The sequence below is a fragment of the Coregonus lavaretus genome, assembly GCF_964263955.1.
Source record: "Coregonus lavaretus genome assembly, chromosome: 8".
Classification (NCBI taxonomy): domain Eukaryota; kingdom Metazoa; phylum Chordata; class Actinopteri; order Salmoniformes; family Salmonidae; genus Coregonus; species Coregonus lavaretus.
In genome coordinates this window covers 45,451,492-45,465,124 of record NC_139995.1, presented here as the reverse complement: position 1 = coordinate 45,465,124, position 13,633 = coordinate 45,451,492, and the positions used below count along the sequence as shown (strand labels likewise).

General features: G+C 44.7%; 1 protein-coding gene across 1 annotated transcript in view; it reads left to right on the top strand.

Moving 5' to 3' along the window:
* The window catches only part of LOC311134067 (protein bassoon-like), a gene marked incomplete at both ends in the record, with an annotated part of 127,749 nt that overhangs the window by 9,884 nt on the left and 104,232 nt on the right, over positions 1 to 13,633 (top strand). The window lies entirely within an intron of this gene.

Here is a 13,633-nt window from a genome sequence, read left to right as displayed (position 1 = left end):
CACAAAATCCATGTGTACGTGTGTGTAGCGCGTATCTTATTATGTGTGTGTGTATGCATGTGTCTGTGCCTGTGTAGCATGTGTCTGTGCCTGTGTGTGTGTGTGTGTGTGTGTGTGTGTGTGTGTGTGTGTGTGTGTGTGTGTCTCTTCACATCCCTGCTGTTCCAGAAGGTATATTTTTATCTGATTTTTAAATCTGATTTTACTGCTTGCATGAGTTACTTGATGTAGAATAGAGTTCCATGTAGTTATGACCCTATTCAGTACTGTGCGTCTCCCATAGTCTGTGCTGGACTTGGGGACTGTGAAGAGACCTCTGGTGGTATGTCTTGTGGGGTATGCATGGGTGTCTGAGCTGTGTGCTAGTAGTTTAAACAGAAAGCTCGGTGCATTCAACATGTCAATACTTCTCATAAATACAAGTAGTGATGAAGTCAATCTCTCCTCTACTTTGAGACAGTAGAGATTGACATGCATATTATTAATGTTAGCTCTCCGTGTACATTTAAGGGCCAGCCTTGTTTCCTTGTTCTGGGCCAATTGTAATCAAAAAATGTTTGTGGCACCTGACCTTACAGCTGGACAGTAGTCCAGGTGCGACAAAACTAAGGCCTGTAGGACCTGTCTTGTTGATAGTGTTGTTAAGAAGGCAGAGCAGCACTTTGTTATGGACAGACCTCTCCCCATCTTAGCTACTGTTGCATCAATATGTTTTGACCAGACAGTTTACAATCCAGCATTACTCCAAGCAGTTTAGTCTCCTCAACTTGCTGAATTTCCACATTATTCATTACAAGATTTAGTTGAGGTTTAGAGTTTAGTGAATGATTTGTCCCAAACACAATGCTTTTAATTTTTTTAATATTTAGGACTAACTTATTTCTTGCCACCCATTCTGAAACTGACTGCAGCTCTTTGTTAAGTGTTTCAGTGATTTCAGTTGCTGTGGTAGCTGACGTGTATAGTGTTGAGTCAACAGCATACGTAGACACACAGGCTTTACTCAGAGCCAGTGGCAGGTCATTAGTAAAGATTGGAAAAAGTAAGGGGCCTAGACAGCTGCCCTGGGGAATGCCTGACTCTACCTGGATTGTGTTGGAAAGGCTTCCAGTACCCCTTTCTTGCAGTCAATGACCAAAAGCGCCCTCTTTGGCCTCATGGGTGGAATGTTATAATTTTTTTTCATAATGTCATAATTAATCATGATTATTTAAAAGGAAACACAGAAAATCTGGTGTTTCTATGTCAAACAGTTTTGTTATATTTCAGTCTTCTGTGATGTATATAAAGTGTAATATTGTGATGCAAACTCAAAATGTAATACATTTGAACTCTATAGCTGACATGGTACAGGTGTCTTCTTTTTTTAAGCCCATAACCATTTGTGTGAGGTGTAAACTTTTGTTTCAAGGTAGAATGTTTTTAGACTACCAATAATCACTCTGTGTGACCCTGATTTAGCCCAATGCTGTAAAAGGTTAAAGAATACCCTCTGTGTTCTGTTAGACAGGTAACTCTCGATCCACAATATAGCAGAGATGTAAAGCCATAACACATACGTTTTTCCAGCAGTAGATTATGATCGATAATGTAAAAAGCTGCACTGAAGTCTAACAAAACAGCTCCCACTATCTTTTTATTATCAATTTCTCTCAGCCATTTGTGTAAGGCCATACATTTACATTTACATTTACATTTTAGTCATTTAGCAGACGCTCTTATCCAGAGTGACTTACAGGAGATGTTGAATGCCCTTCTCTATAAGCGTGCTGAAAATCTGTTGTTAATTTGTTTACTGTGAAATAGCATTGTATCTGGTCAAACACAATTCTTTCCAAAAGTTTACTAAGGGTTGGTAACAGGCTGATTGGTTGGCTATTTGAGCCAGTAAAGGGTGCTTTGCCATTCTTGGGTAGTGGAATGCCTTTTGCTTCCCTCCAGGTCTGAGAACACACACTTTCTAGTAGGCTTAGATTGAAGAGGTGGCAAATAGGAGTGGCAATATCATCCACTATCGTCCTCAGTCATTTTCCATCCAAGTTGTCAGACCCAGGTGGCTTGTCATTGTTGATAGACAACAATCATTATTTCACCTCTTCCACACTCACTTTCCGGAATTCAAAATTATAATACTTGTCTTTCATAATTTGGTCAGTTATGCATGGATGTGTATATTCAGAATTTGTTGTTGGCATGTCAGGCCTAAGTTTGCTTATCTTGCCAATGAAAAAATCATGAAAGTAGTTGGCAATATCAGTGGGTTTTGTGATGAATGAGCCATTTGATTCAATGAATGATGGAGCCGAGTTTGCCTTTTTGTCCAAAATGTCATTTAAGGTGTTCCAAAGCTTTTTACTATCATTCTTTATACACTACATGACCAAAAGTATGTGGACACCTGCTCATCGAACATCTCATTCCAACATCATGGGCATTAATATGATTTTTTGCTGCTATAACAGCCTCCACTCTTCTGGGAAGGCTTTCCACTAGATGTTGGAACATTGCTGCGGGGACTTGCTTCCATTCAGCCACAAGAGCATTAGTGAGGTCGAGCACTGATGTTGGGCGATTAGGCCTGGCTCGAAGTCGGCGTTCCAATTCATCCCAAAGCTGTTCGATGGGGTTGAGGTCAGGGCTCTGTGCAGAACAGTCAAGTTCTTCCAAAACGATCTCGACAAACCATTTCTGTATGGACCTCGCTTTGTGCATGGGGCATTGTCATGCTGAAATAGGAAAGAGCCTTCCCCAAACTGTTGCCACAAAGTTGGAAGCACAGAATCGTCTACAATGCCATTGTATGCTGTAGCATTAAGATTTCCCTTCACTGGAACTAAGGGGCCTAGCCCAAACCATGAAAAACCCCAGATGGTGAAGCGTGATTCATTACTCCAGAGAATGCGTTTCCACTGCTCCAGAGTCCAATGGTGGCGAGCTTTACACCACTCCAGCCGACACATGGCATTGTACATCCTGATCCTAGGCTTGCGTGCGGCTGCTCGGCCATGGAAACCCATTTCATGAAGCTCCAGATGAACAGTTATTGTGCTGACATTGCTTTCAGAGGCAGTTTGGAACTCGGTAGTGAGTGTTGTAACCGAGGACAGATGATATTTACGCGCTACGTGCTTCAGCACTTGGTGGTCCCGTTCTGTGAGCTTGTGTGGCCTACCTCTTCGCGGCTGAGCCATGATTGCTTCTAGACGTTTTCACTTCACAGTAACAGCACAGTTGACCGGGGCAGCTCTAGCAGTGCAGAAATGTGACGAACTGACTTGTTGGAAAGGTGGCATCCTATGATGGTGCCACGTTGAAAGTCACTGAGCTCTTCAGTAAAGCCATTCTACTGCCAATGTTTGTCTATGGAGATTGCATTTACTGTGTGCTCGATTTTATACACCTGTCAGCAACGGGTGTGGCTGAAATAGCCAAATCCATTAATTTGAAGGGGTATCCACATACTTTTGTATATATAGTTTTCATTTATTTTTGTTTCATAGTATAGTTTCTTCTTCTTTTTGTTCAGTTTATTCACATGATTTCTCAATTTACTGTATGTTTGCCAATCGGCTGTGCAGCCAGACTTATTTGCCATTCCTTTTGTCTCATCCCTCTCAACCATAATTGTTTTTAATTCCTCATCAATCCACAGGGATTTAACCGTTTTTACAGTAATTTTCTGAATGGATGCATGCTTATTAGTAACTGGTATAAGCAATTTTATAAATATGTCAAGTGCAGCGTTTGGTTGCTCTCATTACATACCACAGACCAGCAAATAATGTTTACATCTTCAACATAGGAATCACTACAAAACGAATTTTATGACCTCTTAAACACTATATTAGGCCCAGTCTTTGGAACTGTGGTTTTCCTAGATATGGCTACTATATTGTGATCAGTACATCCGATGGATTTGGGTGCTGCTTTAGAGCAGATTTCTGCAGCATTAGTAAAGATGTGATCAATACATGTGGATGATTTCATTCCTGTGCCTTTTGTAAATACCCTGGTAGGTTGACTGATAACCTGAACGAGGTTGCAGGCACTGGTTACAGTTTGAAGTTATTTCTTGAGTGGGCAGTTTGATGAAAGCCAGTCAATATTTAGGTCACCCAGAAAATATACCTCTCTGTTGATATCACATACATTATCAAGCATTTCACACGTTATCCAGATACTGACTGTTAGCACTTGGTGGTCTATAGTAGCTTCCCACCAGAATGAGCTTTAGGTGAGGCAGATGAACCTGTAGCCATATTACTTCAACAGTATTTAACATGAGATCCTCTCTAAGCTTTACAGGAATGTGGCTCTGAATATAGACCGCAAGACCGCCCCCATTGTCATTCCTGTCTCTTCTGAAGATGTTGAAACCATGTATTGCTACCACTGTATCATCAAAGGTATTATCTAAGTGAGTTTCAGAGATAGTCAGTATATGAATGTTATCTGTTCCTAGCAAGTTATTGATTTCATGAACCTTGTTTCTTAGGCTACATATGTTAATGTGGGCAATTTTTATAATTTTTCTGTGATTCTTTATTGTTTTTATTGCTTAACTGTGAGGCTTATCAGAGGTAGACATGACAGTGATAGTTATGTTCGAGCTGATAATGCAGGGTGACCTGCACACAGTGGACTGACTTCCTTATAGGGAAAACTGCCTCAGTGCTAACAGTATAACTCAGGTTCATAGGCACATGATTGCTGCATACAATAGCTGTAGGATTAACAGAGGCATTCAGGGGCGTTAGAGGTACATAAATTAGGTTACTTACATTATGACTGCCAAAGCCCCTGGGACAATGTACATTTGCAGCAGCACTACGACAACTCAGTGACACAATGGTAGGGATTTGTCACGGTTCTCTAAGACCGAACCCAGAAGCAGACCAGGACAAGGTGAGTTGAACGAATGAGAGTGTTTATTTACAGATAAAAGATGCAGAATAGTCCAGGAGACGGAGCGGGTGGCGGAGATGAGTAGGTGGTGGTGAAGTGGCAGATGAACTGATGGCACGGCAGGGTTTGGGTGAAGGTTCCGGGAGAATGACTGTAGACAGAACAAACAGAGGTAAGTACAAGGCAGGTCAACAAGGTGCAAAAAACAACAAAACTAACGCTAGTACTCTGAGGCTGATACGCTGGCAAAACATACTGTTTATGGCTAACGATCCGGCAGGGAATGGATGTCAGGTCAGAGCTTATGAAGGGGTGATGATCAGGACCAGGTGTGCCGAAGCTGATGAGAAGCAGGTGCGGGTAATCGAGAGATCACCCGCCTAGCAACGTCGCCCGGCAACCGGACAGGGTGCGTTCAGGCACCTTCGGGAAACAGGAGATACAGAGCAGAAAAACGGCAACACAGGCAGGAACAGACTCAGGACGCAGGGTTCATGACAGGATTATCTGAGCAGGGCTTGGGTCACTGATAGAGACTGTGGAGACTATGGTCAAGGTTATAACAGAGTCATTTAGTGAGTGTGGTCAAGGTTATAAAAGTGTGGTCAGGGTTATAACAGTGTGGTAAGGGTTATAACAGAGTCATTTAGTGAGTGTGGTCAGGGTTATAACAGTGTTGTCAGGGTTATTACATTTACGTGATTTAGCAGACGCTCTTATCCAGAGCGACTTACGAATTGGTGCATTCACCTTATAGCCAGTGGGATAACCACTTTACACATTTTTATTAATTTTTTTAGAAAACATTTTTCTATATATATATATATATTATTATTATTTTTTTTGGTGGGGGGTGGGGTGGGGTAAGGGGGCGGGTTAGAAGGATTACTTTATCCTATCCCAGGTATTCCTTAAAGAGGTGGGGTTTCAAATGTCTCCGGAAGGTGGTGAGTGACTCCGCTGTCCTGGCGTCGTGAGGGAGCTTGTTCCACCATTGGGGTGCCAGCGAACAGTTTTGACTGGGCTGAGCGGGAACTGTGCTTCAGCAGAGGTAGGGGAGCCAGCAGGCCAGAGGTGGATGAACGCAATGCCCTCGTTTGGGTGTAGGGACTGATCAGAGCCTGAAGGTATGGAGGTGCCGTTCCCCTCACAGCTCCGTAGGCAAGCACCATGGTCTTGTAGCAGATGCGAGCTTCAACTGGAAGCCAGTGTAGTGTGCGGAGGAGCGGGGTGACGTGAGAGAACTTGGGAAGGTTGAACACCAGACGGGCTGCGGCATTCTGGATGAGTTGTAGGGGTTTAATGGCACAGGCAGGGAGCCCAGCCAACAGCGAGTTGCAGTAATCCAGACGGGAGATGACAAGTGCCTGGATTAGGACCTGTGCCGCTTCCTGTGTAAGGCAGGGTCGTACTCTCCGAATGTTGTAGAGCATGAACCTACAGGATCGGGTCACCGCCTTGATGTTAGCGGAGAACGACAGGGTGTTGTCCAGGGTCACGCCAAGGCTCTTCGCACTCTGGGAGGAGGACACAACAGAGTTGTCAACCGTGATGGCGAGATCATGGAACGGGCAGTCCTTCCCCGGGAGGAAGAGCAGCTCCGTCTTGCCAAGGTTCAGCTTGAGGTGGTGATCCGTCATCCATACTGATATGTCTGCCAGACATGCAGAGATGCGATTCGCCACCTGGTTATCAGAAGGGGGAAAGGAGAAGATTAGTTGTGTGTCGTCTGCGTAGCAATGATAGGAGAGGCCATGTGAGGATATGACAGAGCCAAGTGACTTGGTGTATAGCGAGAATAGGAGAGGGCCTAGAACTGAGCCCCGGGGGACACCAGTGGTGAGAGCACGTGGTGCGGAGACAGCTTCTCGCCACGCCACTTGGAAGAAACGACCGGTCAGGTAGGACGCAATCCAAGAGTGAGCCGCGCCGGAGATGCCCAGCTCGGAGAGGGTGGAGATCTGATGGTTCACAGTATCAAAGGCAGCAGACAGGTCTAGAAGGACAAGAGCAGAGGAGAAAGAGTTAGCTTTAGCAGTGCAGAGAGCCTCCGTGACACAGAGAAGAGCAGTCTCAGTTGAATGACCAGTCTTGAAACCTGACTGGTTTGGATCAAGAAGGTCATTCTGAGAGAGATAGCAAGAGAGCTGGCTAAAGACGGCACGCTCAATAGTTTTGGAGAGAAAAGAAAGAAGGGATACTGGTCTGTAGTTGTTGACATCAGAGGGATCGAGTGTTGGTTTTTTGAGAAGGGGTGCAACTCTCGCTCTCTTGAAGACGGAAGGGACATAGCCAGCGGTCAAGGATGAGTTGATCAGCGAGGTGAGGTAAGGGAGAAGGTCACCGGAGATGGTCTGGAGAAGAGAGGAGGGGATAGGGTCAAGCGGGAAGGTTGATGGGCGGCCGGCCGTCACAAGTCGTAAGATTTTATCTGGAGAGAGAGGGGAGAAAGAAGTCAAAGCATAGGGTAGGGCAGTGTGAGCAGGACCAGCAGTGTCATTTGACTTAACAAACGAGGATCGGATGTCGTCAACCTTCTTTTCAAAATGGTTGACGAAGTCATCCACAGAGAGGGAGGAGGGGGGGAGGGGGAGGAGAATTCAGCAGGGAGGAGAAGGTGGCAAAGAGCTTCCTAGGGTTAGAGGCAGATGCTTGGAATTTAGAGTGGTAGAAAGTGGCCTTAGCAGCAGAAACAGATGAAGAAAATGTAGAGAGGAGGGAGTGAAAAGATGCCAGGTCCGCAGGGAGTCTAGTTTTCCTCCATTTCCGCTCGGCTGCCCGGAGCCCTGTTCTGTGAGCTCGCAATGAGTCATCAAGCCACGGAGCTGGAGGGGAGGACCGAGCCGGCCGGGAGGATAGGGGACATAGAGAGTCAAAGGATGCAGAAAGGGAGGAGAGGAGGGTTGAGGAGGCAGAATCAGGAGATTGGAGGGAGAAGGATTGAGCAGAGGGAAGAGATGATAGGATGGAAGAGGAGAGAGTAGCGGGAGAGAGAGAGCGAAGGTTGCGACGGCGCATTACCATCTGAGTAGGGGCAGAGTGAGTAGTGTTGGAGGAGAGCGAGAGAGAAAAGGATACAAAGTAGTGGTCGGAGACATGGAGGGGAGTTGCAGTGAGATTAGTAGAAGAACAGCATCTAGTAAAGATGAGGTCAAGCGTATTGCCTGCCTTGTGAGTAGGGGGGGATGGTGAGAGGGTGAGGTCAAAAGAGGAGAGGAGTGGAAAGAAGGAGGCAGAGAGAAATGAGTCAAAGGTAGACGTAGGGAGGTTGAAGTCCCCCAGAACTGTGAGGGGTGAGCCATCCTCAGGAAAGGAACTTATCAAGGCGTCAAGCTCATTGATGAACTCTCCAAGGGAACCTGGAGGGCGATAGATGACAAGGATATTAAGCTTAAATGGGCTAGTGACTGTGACAGCATGGAATTCAAATGAGGAGATAGACAGATGGGTCAGGGGAAAAATAGAGAATGTCCATTTGGGAGAGATGAGGATTCCTGTGCCACCACCCCGCTGACCAGATGCTCTCGGGGTATGCGAGAACACATACAGTGGGGAAAAAAAGTATATTGTCAGCCACCAATTGTGCATGTTCTCCCACTTAAAAAGATGAGAGAGGCCTGTAATTTTCATCATAGGTACACGTCAACTATGACAGACAAATTGAGGAAAAAAAATCCAGAAAATCACATTGTAGGATTTTTTATGAATTTATTTGCAAATTATGGTGGAAAATAAGTATTTGGTCACCTACAAACAAGCAAGATTTCTGGCTCTCACAGACCTGTAACTTCTTCTTTAAGAGGCTCCTCTGTCCTCCACTCGTTACCTGTATTAATGGCACCTGTTTGAACTTGTTATCAGTATAAAAGACACCTGTCCACAACCTCAAACAGTCACACTCCAAACTCCACTATGGCCAAGACCAAAGAGCTGTCAAAGGACACCAGAAACAAAATTGTAGACCTGCACCAGGCTGGGAAGACTGAATCTGCAATAGGTAAGCAGCTTGGTTTGAAGAAATCAACTGTGGGAGCAATTATTAGGAAATGGAAGACATACAAGACCACTGATAATCTCCCTCGATCTGGGGCTCCACGCAAGATCTCACCCCGTGGGTTCAAAATGATCACAAGAACGGTGAGCAAAAATCCCAGAACCACACGGGGGGACCTAGTGAATGACCTGCAGAGAGCTGGGACCAAAGTAACAAAGCCTACCATCAGTAACACACTACGCCGCCAGGGACTCAAATCCTGCAGTGCCAGACGTGTCCCCCTGCTTAAGCCAGTACATGTCCAGGCCCGTCTGAAGTTTGCTAGAGTGCATTTGGATGATCCAGAAGAGGATTGGGAGAATGTCATATGGTCAGATGAAACCAAAATATAACTTTTTGGTAAAAACTCAACTCGTCGTGTTTGGAGGACAAAGAATGCTGAGTTGCATCCAAAGAACACCATACCTACTGTGAAGCATGGGGGTGGAAACATCATGCTTTGGGGCTGTTTTTCTGCAAAGGGACCAGGACGACTGATCCGTGTAAAGGAAAGAATGAATGGGGCCATGTATCGTGAGATTTTGAGTGAAAACCTCCTTCCATCAGCAAGGGCATTGAAGATGAAACGTGGCTGGGTCTTTCAGCATGACAATGATCCCAAACACACCGCCCGGGCAACGAAGGAGTGGCTTCGTAAGAAGCATTTCAAGGTCCTGGAGTGGCCTAGCCAGTCTCCAGATCTCAACCCCATAGAAAATCTTTGGAGGGAGTTGAAAATCCGTGTTGCCCAGCGACAGCCCCAAAACATCACTGCTCTAGAGGAGATCTGCATGGAGGAATGGGCCAAAATACCAGCAACAGTGTGTGAAAACCTTGTGAAGACTTACAGAAAACGTTTGACCTGTGTCATTGCCAACAAAGGGTATACAACAAAGTATTGAGAAACTTTTGTTATTGACCAAATACTTATTTTCCACCATAATTTGCAAATAAATTCATTAAAAATCCTACAATGTGATTTTTTGGATTTTTTTTCCTTATTTTGTCTGTCATAGTTGACGTGTACCTATGATGAAAATTACAGGCCTCTCTCATCTTTTTAAGTGGGAGAACATATATAACAGTGTGGTCAGTGTGGTCAGGGTGGTTGGTTTGTGGTTTGTGTGAGAGAGAGAGAGAGAGAGAGAGAGAGAGAGAGAGGGAGGTGTGTCAGTGGGTATTGGTCTTTTTCAGCTTTATTTTGCTATTTCATAAGAGGGCTTAATTCATTAGTACATGCACAGCCTCCGATGCAACCTTTAGCACAATAGCAAAGCTCTGTGGGAGTGGTAGCTAGCAAGGATGCATCCCAAATGCCACGTATTCCCTATATAGTACACTACCTTTGGGAATAGGGTGCCACTTGAGACACAGCTTTAGTGTTCAGCACACAGCAGCCTTGTCATTGACTTCCTCTCACAGTTGATTCATGATAGGCACAATTTGCCATCCTGATCCTGGCGGAATGGAACTCATTGGATGCGTTCCAAATGTAACCCTATTCCCTATTTAGTGCACTACCTATGGGCCCTGGTCAAGTAGTGCACTAAATGGGGAATATGGTGCCATTTGGGACGCATCTATTGTTGGTAGACTGTGAGACTGGAGGCAGCATAAAAACAACATTATGACCAGCCATGCAATTTAGAGTGACATTAACAGGGTGTAACATTATGGCCATGATATGCCATTAACCAATTGCAGAACTGTCAATCATCCATGTTCATTCAGTCATCTGAAATGGGTGTTGTATGTAAATATAAATGAGTATACAAAACATTAAGAACTCTTTCCATGACATAGACTGACCAGCTGAATCCAGGTGAAAGTTATGATCCCTTATTGATGTCACTTGTTAAATCCACTTCAATCAGTATAGATGAAGGGGAGGAGACAGGTAAAAAAAATGATTTTTAAGCCTTGAGACAATTGAGACGTGGATTGTGTTTGTGTGCCATTCAGAAGGTGAATGGGAAAGACAAAATATTTAAGTGCCTTTCAACGGGGTATGGTAGTAGGTGCCAGGCACACCAGTTTGTGTCAAGAACGGCAACTCAATATTAGGAAGGTGTTCTTAATGTTTTGTACACTCAGTGTATAGGTTGTGTGTGCATGTGTGCATGTGTGCATGTGTTTGTTGGTTTGTGTGTGTGCCAGCCACAGGAGGTTGGTGGCACCTTAATTGTGGAGAACGGGCTCGGGGTAATGAGTGGAGCGGAGTCAGTGGAATGGTATCAAATTCATGGTTTCCAGGTGTTTGATGCCATTCCATTTGCTCTGTTCCAGCCATTATTATGAGCCGTTCTCCCCTCAGCAGCCTCCACTGGTGCCAGTGTATGTGTGTGTATGTGTGTGTGAGTGCATGCATATGCATTGTATTTGCATTATATGAAACAAGAGCTGCTATAACAGAGATAAGACTGCACCAGACAGCAGTGATGTTTTAAGTGAATGTGACGATGACAAGCTGGTCTTATGTGGGTGAGTGAGAGTCAGGTGTTCCAATAATAACATAATTTCCTCAGGGAGAGAGGGAGAGAAATAGAGAGAAAGGGGGGGAGAGAAAGAGGGGGGGGGGGAGATAGAGAGAAAGGGGGGGAGAGAGATAGAGAGAAAGGGGGGGAGAGAACGGGGGGGAGAGAGAGAAAGGGGGGAGAGAAAGGGGGGGAGAGAGAGAGAAAGGGGGGAGAGAAGGGGGGGAGAGAGAAATGGGGGGGAGATAGAGAGAAAGGGGGGGAGAAAGAGGGGGGGAGAGAGATAGAGAGAAAGGGGGGGAGAGAGAGAGAGAAAGGGGGGGAGAGAAAAGGGGGAGAGAGAGAGAAAGGTGGGAGAGAAAGGGGGGAGAGATAGAGAGAAAGGGGGGAGAGAAAGGGGGGGAGAGAGAGAGAAAGGGGGGAGAGAAGGGGGGGAGAGATAGAGAGAAGGGGGGGGGGAGATAGAAACAAACAACAACACAAAGAGCTACCTATCCAAAATGGAGATGTATGGATAAACCATTTCTCCAACATTTTCGGCCATATAAAAAAGAACCAAAAACATATACATGATAATTTACAAAACGTAGAGTCAGTTATTAAAGACTACCAAAACCCATTGGATTCTCCAATTACATTGTATGAGCTACAGGACAAAATACAAACCCTCCAACCCAAAAAGGCCTGTGGTGTTGATGGTATACTAAACGAAATTATAAAATATACAGACCACAAATTCAGCTCTGATCCACAATATTTGGAACCAAGGTCTGGTCACCCCAATCCACAAAACTGGAGAAAATTTTTACCCCAATAATTACAGCAATCTCCGAAAAATCCTCTGCAGTATCATCAACAGCAGACTCCAACATTTCCTCAGTGAAACAATGTCCTGAGCAAATGTCAAATTGGCAAATGTCATAATACCATACGACAGACCATGTATACACTCTGCACACACTTATTGACAAACAAATAAACAAAAATAAAAGCAAAGTCTTCTCATGCTTTGCTGATTTCAAAAAAGCTTTTGACTCAATTTGGCATGAGGGTCTGCTATACAAATTGATGGAAGGCGGTATTGGAGGAAGACCATATGACATTCTAAAATCTATGTACATAAACAACAAGTGTGCAATTAAAATTGCCAATAAACACACAGATTTATTTTCTCAGGGCCATGGGGTGAGACAGGGATGCAGCTTGAGCCCCACCCTTTTCAACATATATATCAACGAATTAGCGAGGGCACTAGAACAGTCTGCAGCACCCTGCCTCACCCTACTGGACTTGGAAATCAAATGTCTACTGTTTGCTGATGATTTGGTGCTGTTGTCCCCAACCAAGGAGTGCCTGCAGCAGCACCTAGATCTTCTGCAAAGATTCTGTCAAACTTGGGCCCTGACAGTGAATCTCAGTAAGACAAAAAGAATGGGTTTCCAAAAGAGGTCCAGTTGCCAGGACAACAAATACTAATTCTATCTAGACACTATCCTAGAACACATACAGAATTATGCCTACCTCGGCCTAACATCCACACCACAGGTAACTTCCACAAGGCTGTGAACAATCTAAGAGAGAAGGCAAGAAGGGCCTTCTATGCCATCAAAAGGAACATAAAACTCGACATCCCAATTAGTGTCTTGCTAAAAATACTTCAATCAGTCAATGGAACCCACTGCCCTCTATGGTTGTGAGTTCTGGGGTCCCCTCACCAACCAATAATTCACAAAATGGGACCAACACCCAATTGAGACTCTGCATGCAGAATTCTGCTAAAATATACTTTGTGTGCAATGCACAACCCCAAATAATGCATACAGAGCAGAATTAGGACTATACCTGCTAGTTATCAAAATCCAGAAAAGAGCTGTTCAATTCTACAACCACCTAAAAGGAAGCGATGCCCACACATTCCACTACAAAGCCCTCACCTACAGAGAGTTGAACCTAGAGAAGAGTCCTTTAAGCAAGCTGGTCTTGGGGCTCTGTTCACAAATTCAAACAGACCCCACAGAGCCCCATGACAGCAACACAATTAGACCCAACCAAATCATGAGAAAACTAAAGGATAATTACTTGACACATTGGTAAGAATTAACCAAGAAACAGAGCAAACTGGAATGCTATTTGGCCCTAAATAGAGAGTACACATTGGCAGAATACCTGACCACTGTGACTGACCCAAAATTAAGAAAAGCTTTGACTATGTACAGACTCA